General features: G+C 38.9%; 1 long non-coding RNA gene and 1 pseudogene across 1 annotated transcript in view; one reads left to right on the top strand and one right to left on the bottom strand.

The window, feature by feature from the left end:
- LOC135214479 (uncharacterized) overlaps positions 1-26,802 on the bottom strand; it is a 392,113-nt gene that overhangs the window by 237,196 nt on the left and 128,115 nt on the right. The gene's annotated exons all lie outside the window — the stretch shown is intronic.
- The window catches only part of LOC135214134 (forkhead box protein S1-like), a 2,083-nt pseudogene continuing 702 nt past the window's right edge, over positions 25,422-26,802 (top strand).

Raw genomic sequence — 26,802 nt, 5'->3', positions numbered from 1 at the left:
TGAGGGGGTAGGGGGTAGGGGGGGGGAGTCCTACTAGTGAAGAAGTCCTACAAAAACCTGAGGGGAGAAGGATCATCTTCGCTGCCGATATTGTAGGAAATTGTCAGGGAATATATATTTAAATGCTTGTTTACGTGATGAAAATTGCCGATTGCGAGCGAATGCATACTTCAGTATTTGTTTGCATGCAAACGAGGTAAAACGACCCCCATGGTTAAAAAGTTACAACCGCCACGTCCTTAACCTAAATTACCCTATTTACAAAAAGTTCCTTGCTGGAAGAGTGGTTAACGTGCTCGCCTACCGATTCGGCAGTCCGAAATTCGATTCGCCGCTCTGCCAACGTGGAATCAGAGGAATGTATTTTGATGATAAGAATCATTTCTCGATATAAATGTGGTTCGAATCCCACAATAAGCTGTAGGTCCCGTTGCTAGGTAACCAACTGGTCCCTTGCCACGTAGAGATATCTAATCCTTCGGGCCAGCCCTAGGAGAGCTGTTAATCAGCTCAGCGGTCTGGTGAAACTAAGATAGACTTACCCCATTTAAAAATAACACTTTCCTCCTTTAAGAAAAATCTTCTGCACTATTGTTAAAACATCCCCGCTTATAAATGTGCTTCACTGTCAAAGAAAACTCACTTAAAAGTGTCCACTCCTTTTCCTCGAATCGCCTTCTGTCTCCGCATTTATCCCAAACGCCTCCGCTTTTGGTCACCGCCATTCACCAATATCCCTTCTTCGGAAACCTGTAAACTTATTACGTTTTCTTTCAGCTTTTCCCACATGTAATAACAATAAAGCATAGCTTTTGTTCATTTTTCTTTGATCGTCCTTTCGAAATATTTGTCGATAACTTATTCTGCAAAATAATTATATTCCTCGCATTTGTTCATAATATTATGAGTAAATTAATTTAATTCTGTCTCTATTATACAGATATAGAAAATACCTACAGTCACTTTGATCAAGTATCTATGACGATCTGCCATTTAAATTTCTTGAAACAAAAGAATGAATATTCTCAAAACGAAAAGTCAACAAAGGAATACATGATGCCGATGACATCGCCGGAGCAACACTCATGTCAGACGTCAGAGCAAGATTGCAATAGTCACAGCAACTGTAATAATACAGCAGGCAACGCCAGTCAGCAACCGTTAATGACTGTTCTCGATGGTGCATCCACTCTACAGTAAAATACGTCATTAACAAAAGACATCTCTCATAGATAGTGGCCCCTAAGGGGTTTAACCAGGTATATATATTATGTATCTAGTACAAAAGACTACAGATATCATAAAAGATAATGACACCATGAAATATTGGTCTCAGGTAACGACCCCCGAGGGTCACTATCTAAGAAAGACCCTCAAGTCGGCAACTTGTCGCACACACATCACAGAGGTTGAATACAAGACAACGGCTTCATAGTCATTCTAACAAGCGCTTCATACGCTCATCCAGCATTTGCCAAAAGTTCGCTCTCCATTTGCAGTAGCCGACGTGTGTTTATGACATTTTTTTTTACTGAATTGACGTATCCTTGAGCAGTTCAAGTCTAAAGGAGAAGCAGTACGTAAACCGTTGGACCTTAATCATAAAACTCATCCGTAGTCCGTATCTGGTCCGTATGACCCAGACAAAGCAAAGGTCAGTCAAAGGTCAGCGGTCAACATGACGATGGCGAGCGACCTCCCAGGTCACAAGAGACATTTTAGAAGGGGGTCAGCACGATGAGAATGGATTCGGAACATATTGTCTACAAAATATTCCATATATTTATTGATCAAGTTGTTCATTCATTTTTTTTCTAATAACTGATCTCTTCTTTCTGCATTTCCTATTGCTTTCAGTTAATGCTTTCACTTGAACACCTTAACATTCTCTGGAAGCTTCAATTTCAAGGCCGTGGACCCTGTGGGCTTCTCCCATATGATTTGGGTTCATGTTCTGAATAATAATAATAATAATAATAATAATAATAATAATAACAATAATAATAATAATAATAATAATGTGACGCCGTGGCAGAGTGGTTTAGGTCGTCAATGGACTGGTTAAGCAACATTGGGGCTGGTCAGTCGTTGGATGGGTGACCGCTCTCCTCGGCGTTGATTCCTTGGGAAAGGATCTTTACCATAATTTCCTCAGTCTACTCAGCTGTAAATGAGTACCTATCCCTGATAGGGTAGGGTCCAGCTATGGGTTAAATAGCAAAACTCAGCAAAGATGTTAAGAAATGAAGGAATAAACGACAACGACGTAAATGGAACCTCTGGCAACAGAGGAGCTTCGTCCGGCAGCCAGGTATTCAACCCAATTGAAGGGGAAGACGGTCAGGTACTTGGAGGTCGTCATCCAGCAACTGACCACCACAACGACAGTCTTAGAAACGGCGCACATAGTAAGAAAAGTGATGGACTCCTAAGGAGGCAGGATGCAACTCGGAACCCTACACTATAAATACCACCCAGTCGAATTGGAGGACTGTGATAGAGCAAAAAAAAAAAAAAAAAAAAAAAAAAAAAAAAAAACAAAAAAAAAAAAAAAAAAAAAATAATAATAATAATCAGGACCTGAAACTAGAACTAACAAGGATATGGGATATGCCAGTGGAAGTTGTACCATAATCATAGGAACGATACCAAGATCCTTGAAAAGGAACCTGGGAAAACTAGATGCCGAAGTAGCTCCAGGACTCATGCAGAAGAGTGTGTGTTCCTAGAAACAGCACACACAGTGAGAAGAGTGATGGACTCCTAAGGAGGCAGGATGCAAACCGCGACCCCACACTATAAAAACCACCCATTATAATTATTATTATTATTATTATCTGTCAAATCAGGAATAAACCCGTATGTAAACAGCTTACACAATATTATTGACTTCATCCATATAACACTGAAGGCTGAAGGACAGTGCGGGAGCAACCTAGCCCAAGCAACATCATTAACCTCCATCTTATTCTGGCTCTAGCAATTCTTAGATTTTATAAGGCCTCCCTCTCCAATACACCATTTCGTAATATTCTGATCAAAACAAAAACTGATTCAATACCAAAATCATTCTAATAAGATAATGAAAACATTATAAACCTCTCAGCAAAGAAGAACAAAAAACGGTTCGTGTTCTTCAGACAAGAAGCGAAATTCTATCAAAATCTGCGGAGCGTAGTACGTATGGTCTTTCCCAAAAATTGAATCACTCGACTGCTCACAGTGAAACTGTCACTTCTTCCACATAGAATGGCCTGATATAAATTATAAACATATATTTTCAAATCACTACAATATTCTTGGCAGTATTTTATCTGATAAGTTCTTCTCAGTCACATTCACAGCCATATTCCCAGCCATTCTCCTCCAGCTGTAACTTCAACTTGTCTTCATTTTCGCTTCAATCAAACAATGATAACATATACCTCCAGCAATTCCTTCTCTCCCTATTCCACGCATCATCTTTCTCTTCCATCTACTTTGTACTTCCATAATCTAGCAAACTCTTTCTCACCAATGTCTTTTTCTTATCCATACTTATGAATATTCATCTTTACAAATCATCAATTTCGAACAAAGATGGTCCTGGACCATCAAGTGGCGTCCCTTCCTTAACACTACAACTATCAGCTGACCAAGCCACAATCGACCTCTCTTCTCAGTTGTACACTCACTTCCCTTTCACCCTTTTCTCACTTGCATCCAAAAGCACTTACCCTGCTTTCTTGCACAAATCACACACACACACACACACACACTACACACACACACACACAGATATATAGATATATATATATATATATATATATATATATATATATATATACATTATATATATGAATACATATATACATATAAATACACATATATAAGTATAAATATTATAAATAAATAAATAAATATATATATACTATATACGTATACATACATTTTATACATACATTTATATATATGTAGTATATATTACAAATATAATATTAGATATTTGCTCCCTTAATCATCTCATAACAAAATTTAAGTGGAAATAAATAAACACCAAGTAATTCAAAGTTAAGAATTTCAATCAAATTACATCGAGTTATTTCACTGTGATAAAAATGTAAAAATCTAATAAAATGCTCAATATTCCGTTATATCCAATTCCGTGCCGTTAATTTATTTTTTAACGTTAATCTTATAAGAAGGCGTTTCATATGTTAAGCGTTTCTGACTGTTTGTAAATGTATTTATTAATTTTGTTAGTTACTTTGAGATTTCTGACGACAAGAGAACTATCACATTCTTTATTTTAAAACAGTTACATGGAAAGGTACTTTATGATCTCAATCAAATACTCTTAAAAATTATTTTCTAGAAGAAGGTGTAGAGAGAGAGAGAGAGAGAGAGAGAGAGAGAGAGAGAGAGAGAGAGAGAGAGAGAGAGAGAGAGAGAATTTTTACTGCAAATCTACATGTGCTTAGCTTCCCCTGTCTAGCCACAGACATTATTTGCTGCATTCAATGAAAACAAGAATTTTTTAGATTTTGTGAACCCCCCTTGTCCAAAAGAAATTGCCATGAAATGAAAAAACAGGGACACCCGAGTTTTACGCCCAACTGGGCCCCCAGTTCCCCCCAAAACGACCTCGCTTAAAATTGAACCCGAGTTAATCTTTTCGTTGTTATATCACCAGGGTTGTGTCCCAAATAACCCGGTCAGGACCTTTTCCCAGAAAGGGCCGGCCCAACTTCACTCGTTTTTTCCCGTGGTTTTTGGTGTTCACATGGCCGTTTTTTGTGATGGGGGGGGGGGGGGGGGGGGTTTTTAACAGTTTTGTAAATCACTGGAGAACAGTTGTTACATCCAGGTTCCCCACGAGGACGGGTTGGACCCAACCGAATTGATTGATGAAATGAAAACATGGCAATTTTTAGGTGTCCCCCCGGGGTAATGAAATTGTCTGGGGTTGGGCCGTGTGTATCTTGAGAGAGAGAGGAGCGGAATAGAGAAACGAGAAGAGAGAACGATAGAAGAGACGAAAGAGAGAGAGAAGATCGGGAGAGAAGCAGGAGATAGGTATTCTCAATGTAACAATTATTGTCAAAATCTAACCCGGGCCGGGAAATTATATACATTAACATACATTCACAATTATGTTTAAATGGTTCAAAAATATTATTAAAATATATAGGTCATTATTATCGTTTATAATAAATTATATTTATATATATATAAGTTTTTAAGTTACTATTTTTGATACAATAACCATTAATTGCAAATCTACAGATATTTAATATACCTCAAGGAAAGTAAAATTCCCCTACCCCTTCCTGATTTTTATTTCTGTAAAAGAATTTCACAATTCCCGCAGGCCGAATTAATTTTGCGACTGTTGTTCCTGGTGTTTTCTCTCCTCCTTCTCCCTGGGACGATCCCAGAAATTCGCCCCTCAGTTTGGGGGGTGAAAAGGGAACCTGGCAAAAACTGGGGTTCACCCCCTAGGGTTGCTGGGACCCAGGTGCCCCATCCCCACGAAGCCCGCCCCCGTGACGACCCCCAAAACCACAATTGCCCCCTCTGCAGAAAAATATAACAAGGAAACCTCCAATTCAATCCGTTTTTTTGTGAACTTTCAATTTTTCATATTTTCCCAATTAAATACCTTTCCCCCGGTCAACTTTTCCGTTTTTTAAATATGCCTTTCCCAATGGTGTGTCTGGTCCTAATCTTGGAATTTTTAAAGGGCCCATCCCTTTGTTGTACCCATATTGCCTTAAATTTTGGGGTAGAACGGGGAGGAAATTCCCCCTTCCCGGTTATTCTACGAATCAACGAGCCCGCCCCGTTGCCCAGCCCCCCCCATTATGTCTGACTTTTGGGCCCTTTGGGTTTTTTTTTTTAACGACTCTTTGGTTCCCAACTCTTTTCAGTTTTTTTAAACATCCTACAAGATATGTACGAGAACTTGCACCTTTTCCACCCCCCCCCCCCTTTTATTCGCAAAAGCTCAGCCTAATTTTAAGCAAAATTGTTTTGTTTTCCAGTAAATAAAAGGAATGACCGCAATCGTTTTTTTTTTACGGAAAAAAAACTTTAGAAAGACATTTATATTTATCTATATTAATTATATAATGTATATTATTATACATATATTATAAATATATTGTATCTACCATAACATACATAACCAATGACCTCATATATTAAATACATAAACCATAATCACCCACAATACAATCGTGTATATATCTATAATATATATTAAATGTATAAATATATTATATAGTATAATAATATTAAATATTATATAATATCTACCTACACAAATAAGAGAGAGAGAGAGAGAGAGAGAGAGTCGAAAACTGAGATAACATGTTGCCTATGGAGAGAGATAGATAAACAGAGACAAAGACAGGGGGGAGGGGGGTAGGGATAGCCGGTAAAGACCCACGGAAGGTAAATGGGGGATGGGGGGGGGGGTGGGGGGGGAATACGAAGGGGAGGGGGGAAGTCACCCTCTAGGAAGAGGGAGGGAGGGAGGGAGGGAGGAGGAGTAATAAGATTATCGAGTCCCGCAGAATGTCTTGTGCTTTAATTAGCGGACGGAGCTAATATCTCAAGCTTAATTAACATCTGAGCCTGATTACAGCTCCTATTTCCCCGTATCTCCCCCCACCCCCACCTCACCCCTCCAGTCCCTCTCCCTGCCCTGCCTCCAGGACCTCCCCCTACCCCCGACGACCACCGTCTTTGAGTCGCGATTCTGGAGGCAAGAAAATGATCCCGCCAAGACGACGAGGATCTTGTGCCGCCAACGGCCGGCGGCCCCTGAAGCGGATTACCTACCGCCGCCGGGTGAATGGGAGGGTGATGGGGGATAGTAACGATGATGATGATGATGATGATGAGGTCCTTCCTTCTGTCTACTCACACCGACCACCCTTCTCCCCCCAACACCAGATTCTGTTCTTAAGACTTCAAGTCTCTATATGACGCCTCCTCAGTCAATGTTCTTAAAGTCTTTGGATCTACGTGTATACACCCTGGAAGCTGGGGTGGGTGGGGGTTGGGGGTGGGGGTGGAGGGGAAAGGAGAGGAGGGAGGGGGGGATTTAAGGATAGTCGCTTCATAATTATCTATGCTTTGTTTCTCCGTCCGTACATATCGCTGACGTTCTCTCTCTGTCTCTCTCTCTCGTCTCTGTCTCTGTCTCTGTCTCTGTCTCTGTCTCATTTAACACAGATACAAGTGATATATTTACTGTTTATGTTCCGATCATCTGACTTGAATAAAAACAAACTGAAAATCATTATTGCACTAAATCTCCATTTACACATATTCAACTTACCAAACATCCTCACATACATTCCTTCGTGTGAAAAAAAAAAAAAAAAAAAAAAAAATATGGGGACATATATCAATGGAAGCCAAGCATCTTTGTACGTAAACAATTTCTCCCTTTGGGCTTCGAGAGGTTCTTAGCAAATATTTCGCAGTGAGGCTGCAGGTCCCACACCTCTTTCCCTACCCTAGTATTTAATTCACTGCTAGATTAACTTCAGGTCACGAGCCTACACCGCTTCCGCCCTGGGCGTTGTCACTAGTTGGTTGATAGTCCCTGTCGGCAGATAAACATCCCTGAACGTCCGACAGGGTGCTGGAGAGCAATCTTATCCCTAAATACCCGCGTGGAAAAGGTAAAAGGTCAGGTCAGGAATATATATATATATATATATATATATATATATATATATATATATATATTATATATAATAATTTCCCCCTCCCCGCATTCGCGGGGGACGTGTACCAGGACCTCCGCAAACAGCTACAATCCGCGAATAGTTGGAACCCCTATAAAAACGCTTAAGACTGCCTATTCTGTTAGTTAAAACTCAAGCAAAACCCACTAATAATATTTATACCTGTTTATTTTTAATAGTTTTATCACAGAAAGTGCATTTTATGATGAAACTGATAAAAACACAGGAATTTGTGGATATATCTCACAGAAAAATACTGCAAATTTGCTCATTTTCCACGAATGATTGCGGCATGTGTTTCCAGAGAGCTATCCGCGAATATGAGAGTCAACGAATCCGGGGGTTCAGTGAGTGTGTGTTTGTGTCCAAAAATTATTAAGAAAGGTGCTTTTAAAATATATATATATATATATATATATTATATATATATATATATATATATATATATACACGGGTATGTATGTGTGTAAAGAAGTATCTTATTTAAACCAACGTAAAAAAACTGCTGAAGAGATAAAAGAAGCCATTATGTGCATTCCCTTCCTTTGCAATAACACACACTCAACAGAACAACTGAAAACAAATCATGAGGAATGAACTATAAATATCAATCTTGCAAAATCGAAGATGACCTCGCCTCAATGTCCTTCGACGGCAGAAGCGAAGAAGATTCTCCTCCGCCTCCCAGACCTCAATGGGATTTCTGTAGGACCTCTCCTGCTCTTGCAAGAGCGACCCACCACAAGTCTCCCATAGAGTCCTTCGACCGGATATTTCCAGGTTTGCTCTTCACTTCGGAATTCAGTTCTTTTACAATCCTCTCTCTCTCTCTCTCTCTCTCTCTCTCTCTCTCTCTCTCTCTCTCTCTCTCTCCTCTCTCTCTGAAGGTGACGCTTTACCGTTCACATATATATTTTTTATGTTTTCAATGTCATTTTCTCATAATTTATGGATATCTTTTGGAAGAATTTATCGTGCTAATTTTTGCAAAACCTCAATTCAAATAATTTTCTACAATTAAGTCTTCGAGCGGATTTTGCTGACCATTTCTGCATCAAAGTTTATCTAATTATTACTAAAATACACTTAATCTCATCCATGGGACCTTCTTTCTAATCAAGTATTTACAAATGTCTTGAAAAAAAATCCGCATCGGTGATCAAATCTGGAACATATTTTTCCTAAAACGATATGGAATGGAATATAAAATTTGGCCCAAAGACCTTACCTTACAGACCTTACATCTTGTTCGGGTTGCCCCAGGTCCCTCAGTGTGAGGCACCTCTAATGTCTACCAGAGAGTTGCTAGTACATCTTCCGGTATATTTTGCATCTTCCAATCTTGGATGGTCTGGGATGCAGTTTAGATATTTGTCGAGCTTATTCTTAAACACATCTACGCTCACTCCTGATATATTCCTCAGATGAGCTGGCAACGCATTGAATAGACCCTGCATTATCGATGCTGGTGCGTAGTGGATTAATGTCCTGTGTGCTTTCCTTATTTTTCCTGGTATAGTTTTGGGCACTATTAATCTACCTCTGCTTGCTCTTTCTGATATTTTTAGTTCCATGATATTTTCTGCTATTCCTTCTATCTGTTTCCATGCCTGAATTATCATGTAGCGTTCTCTTCTCCTTCTAGACTATATAATTTTAAGAATTGTAGTCTTTCCCAGTAGTCTAGGTCCTTAACTTCTTCTATTCTAGCTGTAAAGGACCTTTGTACACTCTCTATTTGTGCAATATCCTTTTGATAGTGTGGGTACCATATCATATTGCAATATTCAGTGGGAACTACGAACATATGTTTATAAAGCATAATCATGTGTTCAGCTTTTCTTGTTTTGAAGTGCCGTAACAACATTCCCATTTTTGCTTTACATTTTGCCAACAGAGTTGCTATTTGATCATTGCATAACATGTTCCTATTCATCATCACACCAAGGTCTTTAACTGCTTCCTTATTTGTGATGGTCCTCATTATTAGGTCCTTATATGCATATAGCTTTCTTTCTCTGTCTCCATAATTTATTGATTCAAATTTATCAGAGTTAAATACCATCCTATTTACCTCTGCCCAATCATATACTTTGTTAAGGTCTCTTTGTAGAGCGTTCCTATCTTCATCACAAGTAATTTCTCTACTTATTCTTGTGTCATCTGCGAAACTACTCACTACCGAATCCTTAACATTATTGTCTATGTCTTCAATCATAATAACAAACAGTATTGCAGCTAACACCGTACCTTGCGGCACACCGGATATTACCTTGGCTTCATCCGATTTCTCGTCGTTTGCAATAACTATCTGTTTTCTGTTGTGTAAAAATTCTTTTAACCATCTTCCTACTTTATCCACGATATTGTGTTTTCTAATTTTTTTTCTTCGCCAATATATTATGGTCTACTTTATCAAAAGCTTTTTGCAAAGTCTAAATAAACACATCTGTTTCATTTCCGCTTTTCATATTTTTGAATATGTTTTCACGGTGGACTAACAGTTGGGTTTGTGTACTTTTTTCCGGGTACGAAACCATGTTTGTCCTTTATTAAACAAATTATTTTTTTATTAAATGTTTCATAATATTTTTCTTCATTACCCTTTCATACACTTTCATAATATGTGATGTTAGACTCACAGGCCTATAATTACTTGCCTCTAGTCTTGATCCACTTTTGAAAGTAGGGGTAATATATGCTAATTTGTGCTCATCATATATCTTGCCTGTATCTACACTTTGTCTTAATAATATTGCAAGTGCTTTTGCGAATAGAATGGAACTACTTTCTTTAACAAAATAGCAGGAATTCCATCAGGCCCTGCAGCAGCTCCATTTTTAATTTCATTAATAGCCTGCACAATATCAGCTTCATTAATATCTATGTCAGCTAAATATTCACTATTTTCATCCTCTTACTTCTATATCATTATCTTCATTATCTATTCTAGGGGTGAATTCTCTCTTATATCGTTCTGCCAGTATGTTGCAATTTCCTTTTTTTCATTCGTTAATCTCCTTCAATTCTCAGAGGGCCTATTTCTATTCTTCTTTTATTCATCTTCTTCGCATATGAGTATAATAGTTTTGGGGTTTTGCTTGATATTTAATAGGGTTTTTTCTTCCAAGTCCCGTTTTTCATTTTCTTTTGATTGTATAATCTTTTGTTCTGCATTTTCTATCTTACTTTTTAGTTCTATAACTTTCCATGTTTTTTTTTATTTTTTTCTTTTCGCAAGACCTTTTTTCCACTTTCTGATTTTCTGGAACAAGATCCTTCTGTCTCTTGGTATGCATGAATGATGTTTAACTTTTCTTCTTCGGTATATATTTTTCCACTATTATCTCCAATATTTTATATAATATCTCCGTATTTACCCTTATGTCATCACTTTCTTACGAAAATGTTATCCCAATCTTTGTTAATTCTTCATTAATTTCTGATCCATTTTTATGTATTTTTAACTGTAGAAGTTGTTTTTATTTTCCGATATCCTTCCCACTTTTTCATTTCTTGCTTATCTCTATTTTCACTTGCTTTGGAATGAACTGTTAATTCTATGACATTATGGTCTGAAATACTCGCATTATAAACTAGTATTTCTTTAACATAATTCATCTCGTTCACAAATACTAGGTCTAAAGTATTTCCTTTCTTGTTGGCAGGTGATTTATTTGTTGAATGTTTGTTTCTAGTAGCATATCTAATAGCTTTTCAAATTGCCTCTTATCTTCTGCACTACTATTACTCTCTTTTTTATGTATAAGTACAACCACAATCTCCTATTCGTTCTTCCATTCTACGAAAGGAAAGTTGAAGTCACCAGATAGGAGAATAGTCCCAGTCCTTGTGATTTCTACATATATCATCCAATTTTTTCAATTATTAAGTCAAACTCTTTAGTATTAGGAGGTCTATATATTACTATGTTCATCAATTTTTCAGATTCAAATTCTACCGCTATTAGTTCACATTCTGGAGTTACTATATTTCTCATATATTTTTCCTTGTTTTTTGTCTTTCCCATATATTGCGGTTCCCCCTTGATTCCTATTTTTTCCTTATCTGGATTCTATAAGTTTGGAACCCTTTTATTTGATCATCATTCCCAGTCTCTTGGGAATACCAGGTTTCACTTATATTCATTATATCTATTTTCTTTTCATTTTGGGTTAGTTCTTCTAAGTACTCTATTTTTCTTTTTGAGTTACTCGTAACTAAACCCTGCGCATTCATCACTATGATGGTTTGCGTGTTTTCTCCTTCATTTAATACTGATAGTAATAAGGATTTTTCCCATGTCTCTTTCCTGTTCTGGTATGTTGTTCTTTTTTTTTTCATTTCCAGAAATTCTGACATTAAAAAATCCAACTTTTCCATAATATTTGATCTTCCTTCATCATAATTATTCATTTTGTGTCTGAATCTGCAATTTTCTCCGTTTCTGCAATATCCTCTTGCATAATAATACAGTTATTATCTCTTGAGTAGAATTTCGGAGCTGGATGCTTTGAAATTTTTTGCTGACACCTCTGCATATCTCATTGGTGGTTTGCTTTTCTCTTTTACCTGATATTCTTGATTTCTCTCTTTATTTGTTTCTTTCTTATTTTGGATTTTATTACTTGGTTGGTTATTTATTTGATTATGATTCCATAGCTACAGGGCATATATTTGCATTTTTTGTCGAACTTACATCCTTTTCCTTCTTTTAGGTTTTTACATATTTTTGGATGCAGATCATTCAGTGCTGAAAGGTAAATTGGGAGTAAACAATTGTTAGGAGAAGGTTGGGGAAAGTAAGATGGAAGAAGAATATGAAGGGAAGTACAGTAAAAGGAATGAAGGAGTTGCAGCTATGGGTCGAAGGGACGCTGCGAAGAACCTTATGTAACGCCTACAGTGCACATCATGAGGTGCACTGACGCCACTACCCTCCCACGGGGCCTAAAACAATACGCCCAGCACGTTTTTCCCAGTAATTTGATAAGCAATTTTCCCTTCAAATGATAAAACGTCCTTTTTCTTTCACCAATTAAAAAAAATGTTTAAAGCTTTGCTCTTAATAATTTTCGGTAGTATTTTTCAACTAATTTCCGGATTTTTTTCTTTAAACAATAAAACCCCCTTCTGAAGAACTTTTTATAACACTCTCCATCCTGAAATACTGCAGGAGCTTCATGCCCAACGACAATGCTATCTTTATTCTCTACCCACTGTCATGAAATCACCGAGCACAGCCTACTCTTTTTCATTCTGCAATCCTTGGCATGCACGTGCAGATTCAGACCCTCACAGGAAAACCTTCAGTCAATCTCCTTCTTTGCCATTGCTGGATAATATACACTCACTACCCCCAACATGACTCTCAATGTAACGACTATTTTCCTTGAGCTTTGCAGATGAATTCATCTATCGACACACAAGCTTCATCAGCATCACATCTGAACCCTTAACTTGAACGCACTTAAGATAAAGAACCTTTGGTCCCAATACACCTTGCACTCCATCTATCAAGCAGTTTTTGTGTCTTCCTCTCCACCATCCCAATAACACATAAAAAATAATCATTGCTATCCTCCCACCAATTATCTGGCCCCCCCCCCCCAAAAAAAAAATTATGACCCGTCCCCCTCAAAAACATTTTTATCTATCTTTCCACCTAATCGAACCTTTTCAACAATTCTACTTATATATCCACATTCCTCATCTTTTCAATTCTTTTTTCATGACACATATGATTTACAAAAAATCTCATCTTAAAAGTTAAAAACTTTTTTTCTTATTTCCATTCAATATACCCACACTTCACTTCCATAAGGGAGGTTCGGCTCAAGATTTCTCCACGCATTCTCGGTTTTCAGAGACCCCGAATCTCTCTCAAACCTTAACTCAACACATCTACACTTCACTTCCATAAGAGAGATTCGGCTCAAGACATAAGTACAAACCCTACTATCTTCTTGGCTTGCCCTGTTCTGTGACTTATCTCTTCTCTCATCCTACCGCCGTCTTTTACATTTCGTCATCGATAATCATAGGTTGACAGCACGTTTCTTCTTCCATTCATTTACCATCAACAGAACCATTTATTGTTTCACCTTCATGACTTCTATTTACCATTGTAACCTTTCTCTTGCTTTTATTTATTTCCAGCGTTCTGCTCTTGCATAGACTTTTACAAGGTTTCACAGTTTTCCAGCCCAATATCAGTTTTATTATTTGCAAACCTTTGCGGCTGAACACATTCTGGACCCAAAATTTCATCCCATTACTTGACCCCTACACGTAGTGTGCTCTCTCTGGCTCCTTATCCCACTCCATTTATGAAGATAATGCAAAGGAGTCATACTTTTATGCCCACCAGTCCATGTCCCATTTGGATATTTTAAGCCACAATTCGCTCTGATTATGACAGATTTTTAATGTTTCCACAAATCTTATTCTGCATCGGGAATATTCAACACCAGCAACATTGCAGTGCTATCGGTAGTATCACACCTGTTCTCCCTGCCTTCACACTTCTCACAAACGTTATTAACCTGTTCCCTCTGCCTTCACACTTTTCACAAACGTTATTAACCTGTTCCCTCTGCCTTCACACTTCTCACAAAAAGTTGTAACCTGTTCCCTCTACCTTCACACTTCTCACAAACGATATAACCTGTTCCCTCTGCCTTCACACTTCTCACAAAAAGTTGTAACCTGTTCCATCTGCCTTCACACTTCTCACAAACTTTATAACCTGTTCCCTCTGCCTTCACACTTCTCACAAAAAGTTGTAACCTGTTCCATCTGCCTTCACACTTCTCACAAACTTTATAACCTGTTCCCTCTGCCTTCACACTTCTCACAAACGTTATAACCTATTCCCTCTGCCTTCACACTTCTCACAAATGTTATAACCTGTTCCCTCTGCCTTCACACTTCTCACAAACGTTATAACCTATTCCCTCTGCCTTCACACTTCTCACAAATGTTATAACCTATTCCCTCTGCCTTCACACTTCTCACAAACGTTATAACCTGTTCCCTCTGCCTTCACACTTCTCACAAACGTAAGTCATGACAAACATCTGATCCACCACACACTCCCTGCTCTTATCTTATCAGTCCCTCTGTAGGCTGTCTCATTTTCTTCTTTAAAATCTTACTATAAATTACCAACCAAATATGTCCCGACCAATCTTACATTCTCCTTTCGCGCTTTCTTTTATACGTACAAAAGAAAAATTATTCCTTTCAATCATTTCTTAGGAACCTTTCCCTTATTCAAACATACATTACACACCCTTGTCAGTCAAACGATGACACCAGGGGTGGATTAATGACACTTAAAGAAATAAATTACAATTACAATGACTTTCAAAAAATGTAAATGACAATTACTATTACATGTGGAAATAGCAATTGCACTACAATTACTTAACAACACATTCAATTACAATTACAGTTACAATTACAAGGGATTTGGGTGCGAGTGTAAACGCGCATCTTTGGCACAGGAAACGGTGCACTGAGGAGACGAACAAATCGAGCTGATAGGGTTTCATCATTTCTTTCCAGAAGTGTAAGTGACAGAAGAGCAGAGGTCACATTAAGGCAGTACTGAATAACACCAGCAAATTTAAGTCTCATAAGCAACCCATCACCCCTAATGGAACCCGACCCTTACCACTTAAATTCTATAATTACAATTAAATAACAAGCTACATCATCCTCTCATTAATGACATTACAATGACTTACTATAATTTCATTTTCATTTACAATTACAATCACACGAAATTCGGTCATTCATTACATTTCAATTAAATTACAATGACAATTACTCCAACCCCGGATGACACTTTCTCCACATATCCATCTTTCCATTGACGTCTCTCTCTCCGCAGTTACTTCTCCCTGAAGTTCACAAATTTCATTACCTGCCTCTTTTTCTTTCTTGTTTTCTTCCAGATTACTTTATCCATCTACTCTTTGGTCATGTATTTGCACCTCAAAAAAAATAATTCCATCAGACATATTATTTCCACAGCCCATAACTTAGTACGTTTCCTTTCTTCTTCTTATATTATAATAATAATAATAATAATAATAATAATAATAATAATAATAATAATAAGAACACTAGGCACGATCCCAAGATCCCTGAAAAGGAATCTGGAAAAACTAGAGGCTGAAGTAGCTCCAGGACTGATGCAGAAGTGTGTGCTCCTAAAAACAGCTCACATAGTAAGAAAAGTGATGGAATGAATGGAATATGAAATTTAGGCAGGATGCAACCCAGATCCCCTAACTTTAAATACCACCCAGTCGAATTGGAGGATTGTGATATACCAAATAAATTAATAAATAAAATAAATAAACAAATAAATAATAATAATAATAATAAGCATTATTATTACTATTATTATTATCATATTATTATTATTATTATTATTATTATTATTATTATATTATTATTCAGAACATGGAGCCCATTCATATGGAACAAGGCCACAGGGGCCACTGACATAAAATGCAACCTTCCAAAGACTATGGCGATCATTAGGAAGAGGTAACAGAAGGTAGTAGGAGATACAGAAAGAGGAGATCAGTTATTAGAAAAGAATAGATAAAATATAAGTAAAATATGCGAGGAGAGTTGTTTGAGGGTAGTATTGCAATACACCTTCGCCCGAACTTCTGAGGTTGCAATCTCGCGCAACATCTCTGCTGCAACCTATGATCTTCTCACTAGGATTTTGCATCTTCCTCAATTTCTCCACTAATCTGTGTTTTCTCCGATTCACATTTGCTCACTTTGTCTTTATCCAAATTATCTGTTTAATATAAGAGTCAGGATATACCTACGTCCATCAACTTGTTCGTCCATCTACTCTGAACGAATATATAAAGTAACATTTTTTATCACACCATTTACTCTTTTCCAGTTATGCTTATCAATTTTGTCATTAGGTTACCAGAAACATATTACAGACATGAGAGAGAGAGAGAGAGAGAGAGAGAGAGAGAGAGAGAGAGAGAAATCTAAGGGTCCTCTACACAGAATTTCATTACCAACAACAGCAAGGTACACGATCAAAACGTCAGGAACAAAAGAATGAAGTAAATTAATTGCTTCTTCTTGTTCCATCCGTATAAACAACATACGTTTTCACTAAGTAATAATGTTAAAATTACTCTTGTTAAGAATGACGGTTTCGAATGAGTGCTAACTGCTGTCATATTGGGGTATGAAGCTGTATAATGTACCTAATAAAATGAAGACAGTTTATCATGAGATATTATTATTATTATTATTATTATTATTATTATTATTATTATTATTATTATTATTATTATTATTATTATTATTATTATTATTATTATCAGGAAGCAGACCTTCTCGGATACAGGTCTTATTAAAAAGAATGTCAGAGTTAACTGAATTTATCTTAGAAAGAATTTGTGTCTATTTCTCTGACAAGTCGTCTTTCATAATCATCGAGACTGCTACGTAATTGGCCTAAATTATTAACATTAATACAGAAGAAGATAAAAAGGTAGCAAATAGAGAAATAAGAGTCCGTTTGAATTACTAATGAAATATATATATAAAAATGATGTCATACTCAGGAAAACATAAACGAGGTGAAACAGTACACAAAATAACGGATGAAAACATTCTAACTCTTACAAACAAACAGGTCACAAAATTCAAGGCAAACGAGGAGTAATTTCACGATATCAAGCGAGGAAGTCCTTTAAGCAGGTTTGAACACCCATGGCACCAAGTAGCCAATACGATTCCCCGCACAATAACGTTCTGCGCCCATTCCAAGTTAAGTACGTTCCAGGTGTCTTTATCGGACGAGAAACGTTCCATAGGAGTGACACAAACACCGTATTGAAGGAGACACTCTTTATGGGAGTGACATAACGATAAAGTAACCAAAAATTATAAACATCATTAAATCATTAAAATTTAATTTAAAACAAACTAGAACCGACAAATTGTTAACATATTTTAAATACTGGTTGGATGTTTATCATTCCTTTGAGATTTATATCTGAGGTTTCACTCCTCTATTATGTCACTCCTTTGAACCGCTCGCGAATTCCCGAGATGTATACTAGTATTGCACCAGCCCCCCCCCCTCCCCCATTTTTTTTTTTTTTTTTTTTTTTTTTTTTATTGAATGCCCTAGTGTTTGTTTAAGTAAGTTCATAATAATTTGGGTGTGGGAAACATAATGAGATTATTTTCAAGAATTTTCTACGGATAGTTTTGAAGATATGGCGTCCCGCATTTTGCAGGAAGGGTCCCAGTACTCAGTGACAACACTTCCATTCAACCCACACTGGCTACATTGCTTACGACGCCAGTCTACAGAACTGAATCAGTCTATCACTGATGAACTGGCGTGGTGTGACTGGGATATACTGATGTTTCACTTATTGCAAACATGAGCAACTTCAATGTGGTAATGTTGCAAGTACATTTTTATCTAACATAGGCATTGCAAGTTTCGGGTTGACTGCCGAGTAATGACTGATAGATATGTAGTCATTCTCTCTCTCTCTCTCTCTCTCTCTCTCTCTCTCTCTCTCTCTCTCTCTCTCTCTCTCTCTCTCTCAGAAGAAGAAGAAACCCCGACAAAGAATATTCTATGATAACCTAAAAACAGAAGATGAAGATTTTCTTATTTAATATACTTCAAGACTTCAAACAGATACGAAAAATAAAAAACTTTTTATCTACTAGTTCTGAAATAAAACTAATCATTCCTAAACCTGAAAAAAAAATCAACAAACAATCTCGCTTCTCACAATAATAACAAAAAAAAAAAAAAAAAAAAAATGAATACACAGAAATCGCTTCTTGCCGTAAAAACAAAAAACTTCTAAAACCTCTCTCTCTCTCTCTCTCTCACACACACACACACACACACACACTCGCTTCTTACGGAAAAACTACAAAAGAACATAAAAAAACGCCCCAAACTCCAAAAACCTAACATCTCATAAAAACCTCCCCTCTTTTTTCTCTCTCTCTCCTCACCAGCAGGAGAAGAACACCTCAGCACTTCCTCAGTGTCTTTCCTAATCCATTTTAGGGGAACCTTCCTTATTCGGCTAACCAGATCTGGCTGTCATTATGAGCATCATCAACTTCCGGCCGTGGCGTCCTCGGGAGAGGCGGAACGTCTCTGACTACTCCGCTAGAATAACTCCCCGGACGCTGCTGGCGGTGAGATAAAAGGATGATGCAGTAGTAGTAGTAGTAGTAGTAGTAGTAGTAGGAGTAGTAGTAGTAGTAGTAGTAGTAGTAGCAAATAATGAAAGTATAAAATAGTAAGGCAAAAGTTGACGCCGAGGTTCGTGAGACGCTAAGGCGTCAGCATGAGCCTTATCTTCGTTGAGCGCAAAACAAGTTGAGTTGAACTGAATATAAAACTTAGGCCAAAGGCCAAGCACTGGGACCTATGAGGTCATTCAGTGCTAAAATGGAAATGGGCAGTAAAAGGTGTGAAAGGTGTAACAAGAGGAAAACCTCGCAGGAGAGGGTGGAAAGTAAGATAAAGAAAGAGAATATGAAAGGAGGTACAGTAAAAAGAACGAAAGTGGTTGCAGCTAGGGGCCGAAGGCACGCTGCAAAGAACCTACAGTGCACCGCAAGAGGTCCACTGACGGAACTAATTTCATAGACCTTCATGAAACTCTTGTTCATTCAAAAACAATGTGATATTTTGAAATAACTGTCTTTACGCTTCTTATGAGATCAGACTTCATTTTCCCATAATTCAAATGAATAGTTTATTGAACTGACCTGAATTTAGTTTAAGCCAAAGGTCATTCAGGAAAGGAAATTGAGAGAAGTCAGGTTTGGAAGGTGTAACAAGAGGAAACCCTCGAAGCAGTTGCACTAAGAAATAATTGTTAGGAGAGGGTGGATAGCAAGATGGAAGAAAAATAATATGAATGGAGGTACAGTAAAAAGGATGAAAGGTGTTGCAGCTAGTAGTAACGCCTGTAGTACACCGCATGAGGTGCACAGACGGCACTAACCCCTACGGAATAGCAACATTTATAAGGAAAATAATTCGCTCGAGGATGATTGTTACAATCAGTCACAACTTGCCCCGCATGATATATAGTTGTAACAACTTACCCCATACGGAAGAAACTTTAGATTTATTTATCCAATTATCTATTTTATATTCACGTAGTTGAGACAGACATAACCTCAGTGCAGAAACGAACTCACATTGTAGCTGGTAAAGGAGCTCTTGGGAAGCGAGTTCCCGCGATCATTGGTAGTGCTACCACACCTCCACCAGTGTTGTGTTCCCTCGAGTGAATTTCGGGGATCATTTGATCAGAGATGGACTTCCCAGATGCATTGGAGCAGCACACCGATCGGCATGGATAACTGGGGAAAGCTTCGTCATCTTCATGGCACATTTTGCGTCAGTGACAAAGTGCACAAAGGACAAGCAGCCTGTTCTCATCCTTCTTGACAACCATGCCTGCCATGTCAGTTTAGAGCCGAGAGACTACTGCAGGGACAATGGAGCTGTCATTATCACTTTCCCACCCCACTGTTCACAGAGGCTTCAAGCCTTAGATGTAAGCGTTGATGGGCCCATTAAAAAGTACGTTAATGACTCGTGTAACAGCTGGCTGAAATATCATCCTGGAAAGACAATGACCATTGTATATGATCTGCCAGGAATTGTTGCCAGAGCACTGCCCAAGGACACAACTATGGAAAACACAAAAAGGCTTCAAGGTGACAGATATTTCTCCCTACAATCGGGATGTCTTTGGGGATAATGAATATCTTCCTACTGATGTTTCTGATCGTCCAGAAGAAAATCCACAGGATACAACTGTAGTTGTTGAAGCCACAGAAATTGGTAATGAAACCAAAGCAAATGATGAAAGTTCATTACAGCCTACTCAAATTTGCATAAGCGGCATGATACCTACCCTATGAACCTCCTCAAGAGCATCCAACTCCCTACGCCTTGAGAATATGATTCCAGATCTTGTTACAAGCACAAGCAAGGATGGTTCAGTTAGGTCTTACATACACCAATCACCTCCTAATATAAAGACTGAAACAAGACCTACAGGAGAAATCAAAACACCAGAGGAGCTGCGACCGCTTAAAAAGATTAGCCCAAGAAACACTCCAAGATGCAACAAAAGAAAACGCCACACACAGCAACACTAACAGATACACCTGAGAAGATGAAACTACAGAAGCACAATGAGGATTCACAAGGAAAAAGGCTCAAGAGTAAAATCTGTCAGAGGAAACTGAACAACGAAGGGTTTCTGAAGTCTGGCGGAAATAAGAACGGAAAGAAAACTGAAGATCACTGGTGTCTTGCAAGTGGTGATAAAGGGTCAAACTCAGCCTCAGGGGACCAATGGGTGCAATGCATCGACTGCAAAGATTGGGTCCATGAAAGTTGAACAAATGACAGTCTGTGTAAGATGGTCTTTAAAGGATGTGATTCTTTGTATATTTTGAAACACTATACCTCCATGGTCTGTAACAACGTGCCCCCATATTTATACAAAACGTTTTCCCGCTATTTTCTATTATATTCCAGGAAGTTAAGAGTATATAACCTTTTTGTTACATGATTATGACAACACACACAATAAACTTTTAACAGCATCAATTTGTTTCAGTTTCCTTAATTAGATACTGAATTAAGAGGTAAAAATAATAAAATTGTAACAACTAGCCCCGGTCTCCCCTAGTTAGTATACTGGTAGCGGTAGAGGCAATTAATATAAAAATTGAGGAGCTGAAAACCTTTGAAAAGACGACACCAGTAGTAGTAGTAATAGTAGTAGTAAATTTATAAGAAAGTCTGAAACTTTTTAAGATCCCTAAAAGTCATGAGTAAAGGTTAATGGGCCACAATGAGACGTCAGAGACTAAGGGAGGGAGTCCTGATCAGAAAGAAAGGACAAGGAAATCGGAATAAAAGGAAGTCATTGCAAATATCAAACGGTAAAAAATGATACGATGGAGAATAACGAGGAAGACGGAAATACAAGAATGTACGAATGAAACAGTAAACAGAATAATAAAGTTACGTGCAATGAGATACGATGAAATTTTGTAAAAATTGAAAGTATAATGAAAATGATGAATGACATAAGACGGCATAACAACGAGATAAATGGGAAATATGCAGAGAGAAGAAATAATAGTGATGTAGGATATATAATGAGCTGGAAGGACTAACAACAATGAAAGGGAGGAAAGAATAAAGAATAATGAGATGACAATAAAAATGGTCTGGATAGAAAAACACGTACGGAAGAAAGAATAAAATGGAAGAATGACATGAAAATAAAAAAAAATAAAAATAACGAAACGGAAGGAAGAATTGGAGAGAAGGTAATGACAAAGAGGAAGAATGAAATGCACAATAAATCCATTGTAAATAAATGAAAATAATTGACAGAAATATATGAGATCGGAGAAATAGCAATGACCGCTTTGGGTGAAGTTTCTAACCTTTCCATGAAACCTAAAAATCCTTCAACTCAAAATGTATATAAACATATATATATATATATATATATATATATATATATATATAGCTATATATATATATATACATACATACATATACATACATAAATACACTTATATATATCTGCATATATATACACAAGTATATAAACATATATAATACATAAAAATAAAAACAATATATATATATATATATATATATATATATATATATATATAAATCCGATCCGGGTATCAATTACATCATCGGCTATTTCTTTCGGAATTCACAAGCAATATCCAAACGCGTCAGCCTTACAGGCGCAGTGGATGTAAGCCAGCGATCTACAGGGTCTATATATAATTAAACAAACTGTAAAGTCACGTGTAATAAGTATAATATAGGTACGTTAAAGTCATGTTAGTATCCCGTAACGGTCATTATATAGCTATACATATAACTAACTGCTAAGAAGTAACTTACAAACCGTAGAGAGAGAGAGAGAGAGAGAGAGAGAGAGAGAGAGAGAGAGAGAGAGAGAGAGAGAGAGAGAGAGAGAGACGACAAAATCAAATCTTTTGTTAGATAGTTTTAAAATCAAGCAATAAACCAAGAGTTACGATAACCGAATTACATATACACAAACAACAAACAACACACCAAAGCACAGGTTTATATTATATATATATATATATATATAATATATATATTATATATATATAGATATATATATAATAGACACAATATATGTGTGCTTGTTTATATATGCAATCCTGATATACATATATATTTATATATATAACTACGCACACACACACATATATAGCCCTTCCTTGTATTTTCCAAACCTACCTTTTCTGCCCAACATTGGGGACCCAAGTGGGGAGTGGGGGGGAGATGAATACCCTTTTGGATGGACTGGCTCGCCATTTACCCTGAACCAGCGATGTACAATGGAATTATATGCCAGCGGCGTCAGGCACTTCTTGCTGGTCACTCATCGCTCTACTACGGTCAAACACGTTCAAGTTCGCTGATCAAGCGACCACCGACAATGTCAACGAGTTTGTGCCTTTGTGGGGTCGTTTTCACGAGAATAAACTAATCAAATTCAGCAAATCAGAGAGTGGTTGTGTCAAAAATAATATATCAGGGACAGAAAAATCTACATTAATAATAATAATAATAATAATAATAATAATAATAATAATAATAATAATCAGGTTTCGACATTTTCTCTTATCGGTCTTCAGTCAATTTCTAACTAACTTATAACCTCACTCTGAAGCACCAATTAAAGTTCACAGTCGGAAATAAGCCCATACATATAAATAATATATACATCATTGTGCGCACCACAAAACACATATACGCAGAAAAACACACACACATATAAATATAAATATAGGCTACATGTGTGTGTTTTGTGTTTTGAGGTGCATGCGTGGAAGTGTATGTATGTATGTATGTATGTGTATGTATGTATATATATATATATATATATTAATATATATATATATATATATATATATATATATATATTATATATTTAAAATATATATATATATATATACTAATATATATATATATATATATATATATTTAAATATAAATATTTATATTTATATATATATATATAGCTATATACAGACATATATATATATATATAGATATATATATATATACACAGATTTATATATATACATAATTTATATATATATATATATATATATATATATATATATATATATATATAAATATATCATATATATATAATATATACATATATATATATATATATATATATATACTATATATATATATATCCATATGCATATATGTATAAACAATCCTGTCCATAAGCAATATTCACATATACTTCCATTCGCTAGTAGCTGTACCAACAGTACATAAACAGACCAACTAACAGCACACAGACAGACAGACAGACAGACAGACAGATAGAGGGGGCAAAACGCCGTATGACATTCTAGCGCTCTCAAGATAATTGGCCGCTGCTTCCTCCTCCTCCTCCTCCTCCTAAATAAAAGAAGCATCACAATAGCAGCGCAAATAGCAGCAGCATATGGCCACTACGAGATCCACTAAAAGCTTATAACAATAGCCCCGGTACACGAACGGTGGGTCTAAGGGGTCATTTCCCCCTAAACACCCACCCACCCCCCCACCTCCCAACAACCTAATACGTCTTCTGTACTTAGAAGAAAATTAGTAAATATATCTACAATTGGTAATGTCTCTCTCTCTCTCTCTCTCTCTCTCTCTCTCTCTCTCTCTCTCTCTCTCTCTCAATTCCCTGTCCTCATCAATCACTCTATCAATCACGGTCTCTCTCTCTCTCTCTCTCTCTCTTCTCACAATCACCACATACCCCTCCTCCTCCTCCTCCTCCTCCTCCCCTCATGCCGACCCCCACCCCAACATCACCCTCCCCCCCTCATCACCAACGCAATCTTCACCATCATCACCATCATTGTTCACCGTCTTCTCTGCCACTTACCTCCTTCTTAAGGAAGGCGTCCGAAGAGGCCGGAGAGAGGAGAGAGGAGAGAGAGAGCGCGCAGAGGATCACTTCCTTTTATATTTTCGTCTCCTTCCGTTCAACTCGATTACGGATTTAACGCAAAGCCGTTTTTTTTTCTCGGAGGCTGATGGGGGAGGGGGGAGGGAGGTATAGGAAGCACTCTCGACGTCGTATGCAGGAGGTCAGTTCGGAATAAAAATAAAGAACAATTAAATGGCCTTTAGTGGGGCAGGGGGGGCTCGAGCGCCACTTTGACCCGGTTCGGACGCGGGCAATATCAGGGAGCAGCGATTTGTCGGAGCGGCACTCAGGCACAATATTTGGAAAATGGTGGCTGGAGAGCGCAAAACTTTAGTCAAACAACTGTGTTCTGATTGGTCCACACCGATCAATGTTTGTCCCAACACGCCGCTGATTGGCTAAGAGGCGGGGCTCGGCTGGGAGGGTGGGTCTAAAGTGGAGCCTGACCAATGGGCGAGCCTGCTTTCACTGGGGGAGGTGGGGAGGCTCCCGGGGTTACTGATGGGGGGGAGGGTGTGATAGCCGGGTAAGTTGTTCTTTAAGTTGGTATCGAGAGTTAGAGCACAACATTAATCATTCGCGGCTAACATCAGACGGGCTGTACCAGCAGCGTCCGCCTTGGTTTTGAAAGAAGGTCCTCGCTGTTGTTGTCGCCTCGCCCGCAGGCCGCCGGCGTGTGTGTGTGTGTGTGCACGCGCGCGCGGGCGCGAGTGACTGAGTGTGTGTCGGTCGGTGCGTGAACTCTGAAACTCCACCATAGGTGTCCTCGAACGACTTCCCGAAGCGCAAACGCTCCGGGTTTGAGGAGGAATAAATGATGGACTCTGTGTGCGGAAGAGAGTCTTCGTTGTCGCCGCCTTCGGTAGTGGCCCCAGTCGCCGTCAAACCTCCGCCCCTGGGCGACAGCCACGCCGTCGCCTCGCCCACGGACCAACAGCGCCTTTTGTACCAGCTGGCCTTGGCAGAGAGACTGCGGCTGGCGTCGGCAGGATTGCATGGGCGCGACCGCCTCTAGCCGCTGCCCATCCCCATCCCCTACAAGATCAGGGCATAGGTGGGCATTTGGTGGGCGGCTTCATGGGAACGCATCTCATGGGCGGCTTCGGCTCGCCCTTGATGGGCGGTTTAGGAACGGCGGCGGGATTGGGTAGCGCCCTGATGGGTGGGCAGGGAGGTCATCCTCCCCCTCCCCCAACGGCGGCATACCCTCCACCCCACCCCCTCTACGGCTACAGGCTGTGGACCCGAGGGCGCTGCTGGCCAGAGGACCAGAGGAGCCCAAGCCACAGCACTCCTACATCGGGCTCATCGCCATGGCCATCCTGAGCAGCCCCGAGAAGAAGCTGGTCCTGAGTGACATTTACCAATACATTTTGGACCATTATCCTTATTTCCGGTCGAGGGGGCCCGGCTGGAGGAACTCAATCCGCCACAACCTCTCCCTCAACGACTGCTTCGTCAAGGCCGGCCGCTCCGCAAACGGCAAGGGCCACTACTGGGCCATCCACCCCGCCAACATCGACGACTTTCGGAGGGGCGACTTCCGACGGCGTCGCGCCCAGCGACGCGTCAGGAAGCATCTGGGGCTGGCCGTGGACGATGACTCGTCGCCAGAGCCGCCCTCCCCGACGCCTTCCCACACGCCCACGCCAGCTACCGTGGACACGCCCACGGCCGCTCATATCCACCATCACCACCTTCAGCACCAGCACACCGCCCTCACCGTCCCTACGACGGAGGGACCTCCTCCTCCTTCGTCGCCGTCGGCGTCTCCGGCGGGCGGTCGGCCCCTGCAGCAGCAGCAGCAGCCGGTCGTCGCCCGGAAGCGACAGTTCGACGTGGCCAGCCTCCTGGCGCCCGACCTTGACAAGCTGCCCAAAAGCCGCCGACACGCTAGCGACCTCGGACACGACGACTCCGCAGAAATCGACGTCGTCAGCGACGACCCGGGAGACGACACG

The sequence above is a fragment of the Macrobrachium nipponense genome, chromosome 45, assembly GCF_015104395.2.
Source record: "Macrobrachium nipponense isolate FS-2020 chromosome 45, ASM1510439v2, whole genome shotgun sequence".
Lineage (NCBI taxonomy): Eukaryota > Metazoa > Arthropoda > Malacostraca > Decapoda > Palaemonidae > Macrobrachium > Macrobrachium nipponense.
Note: the sequence above shows the minus strand (reverse complement) of the source record. Positions and strands in the feature narration are given on the sequence as shown.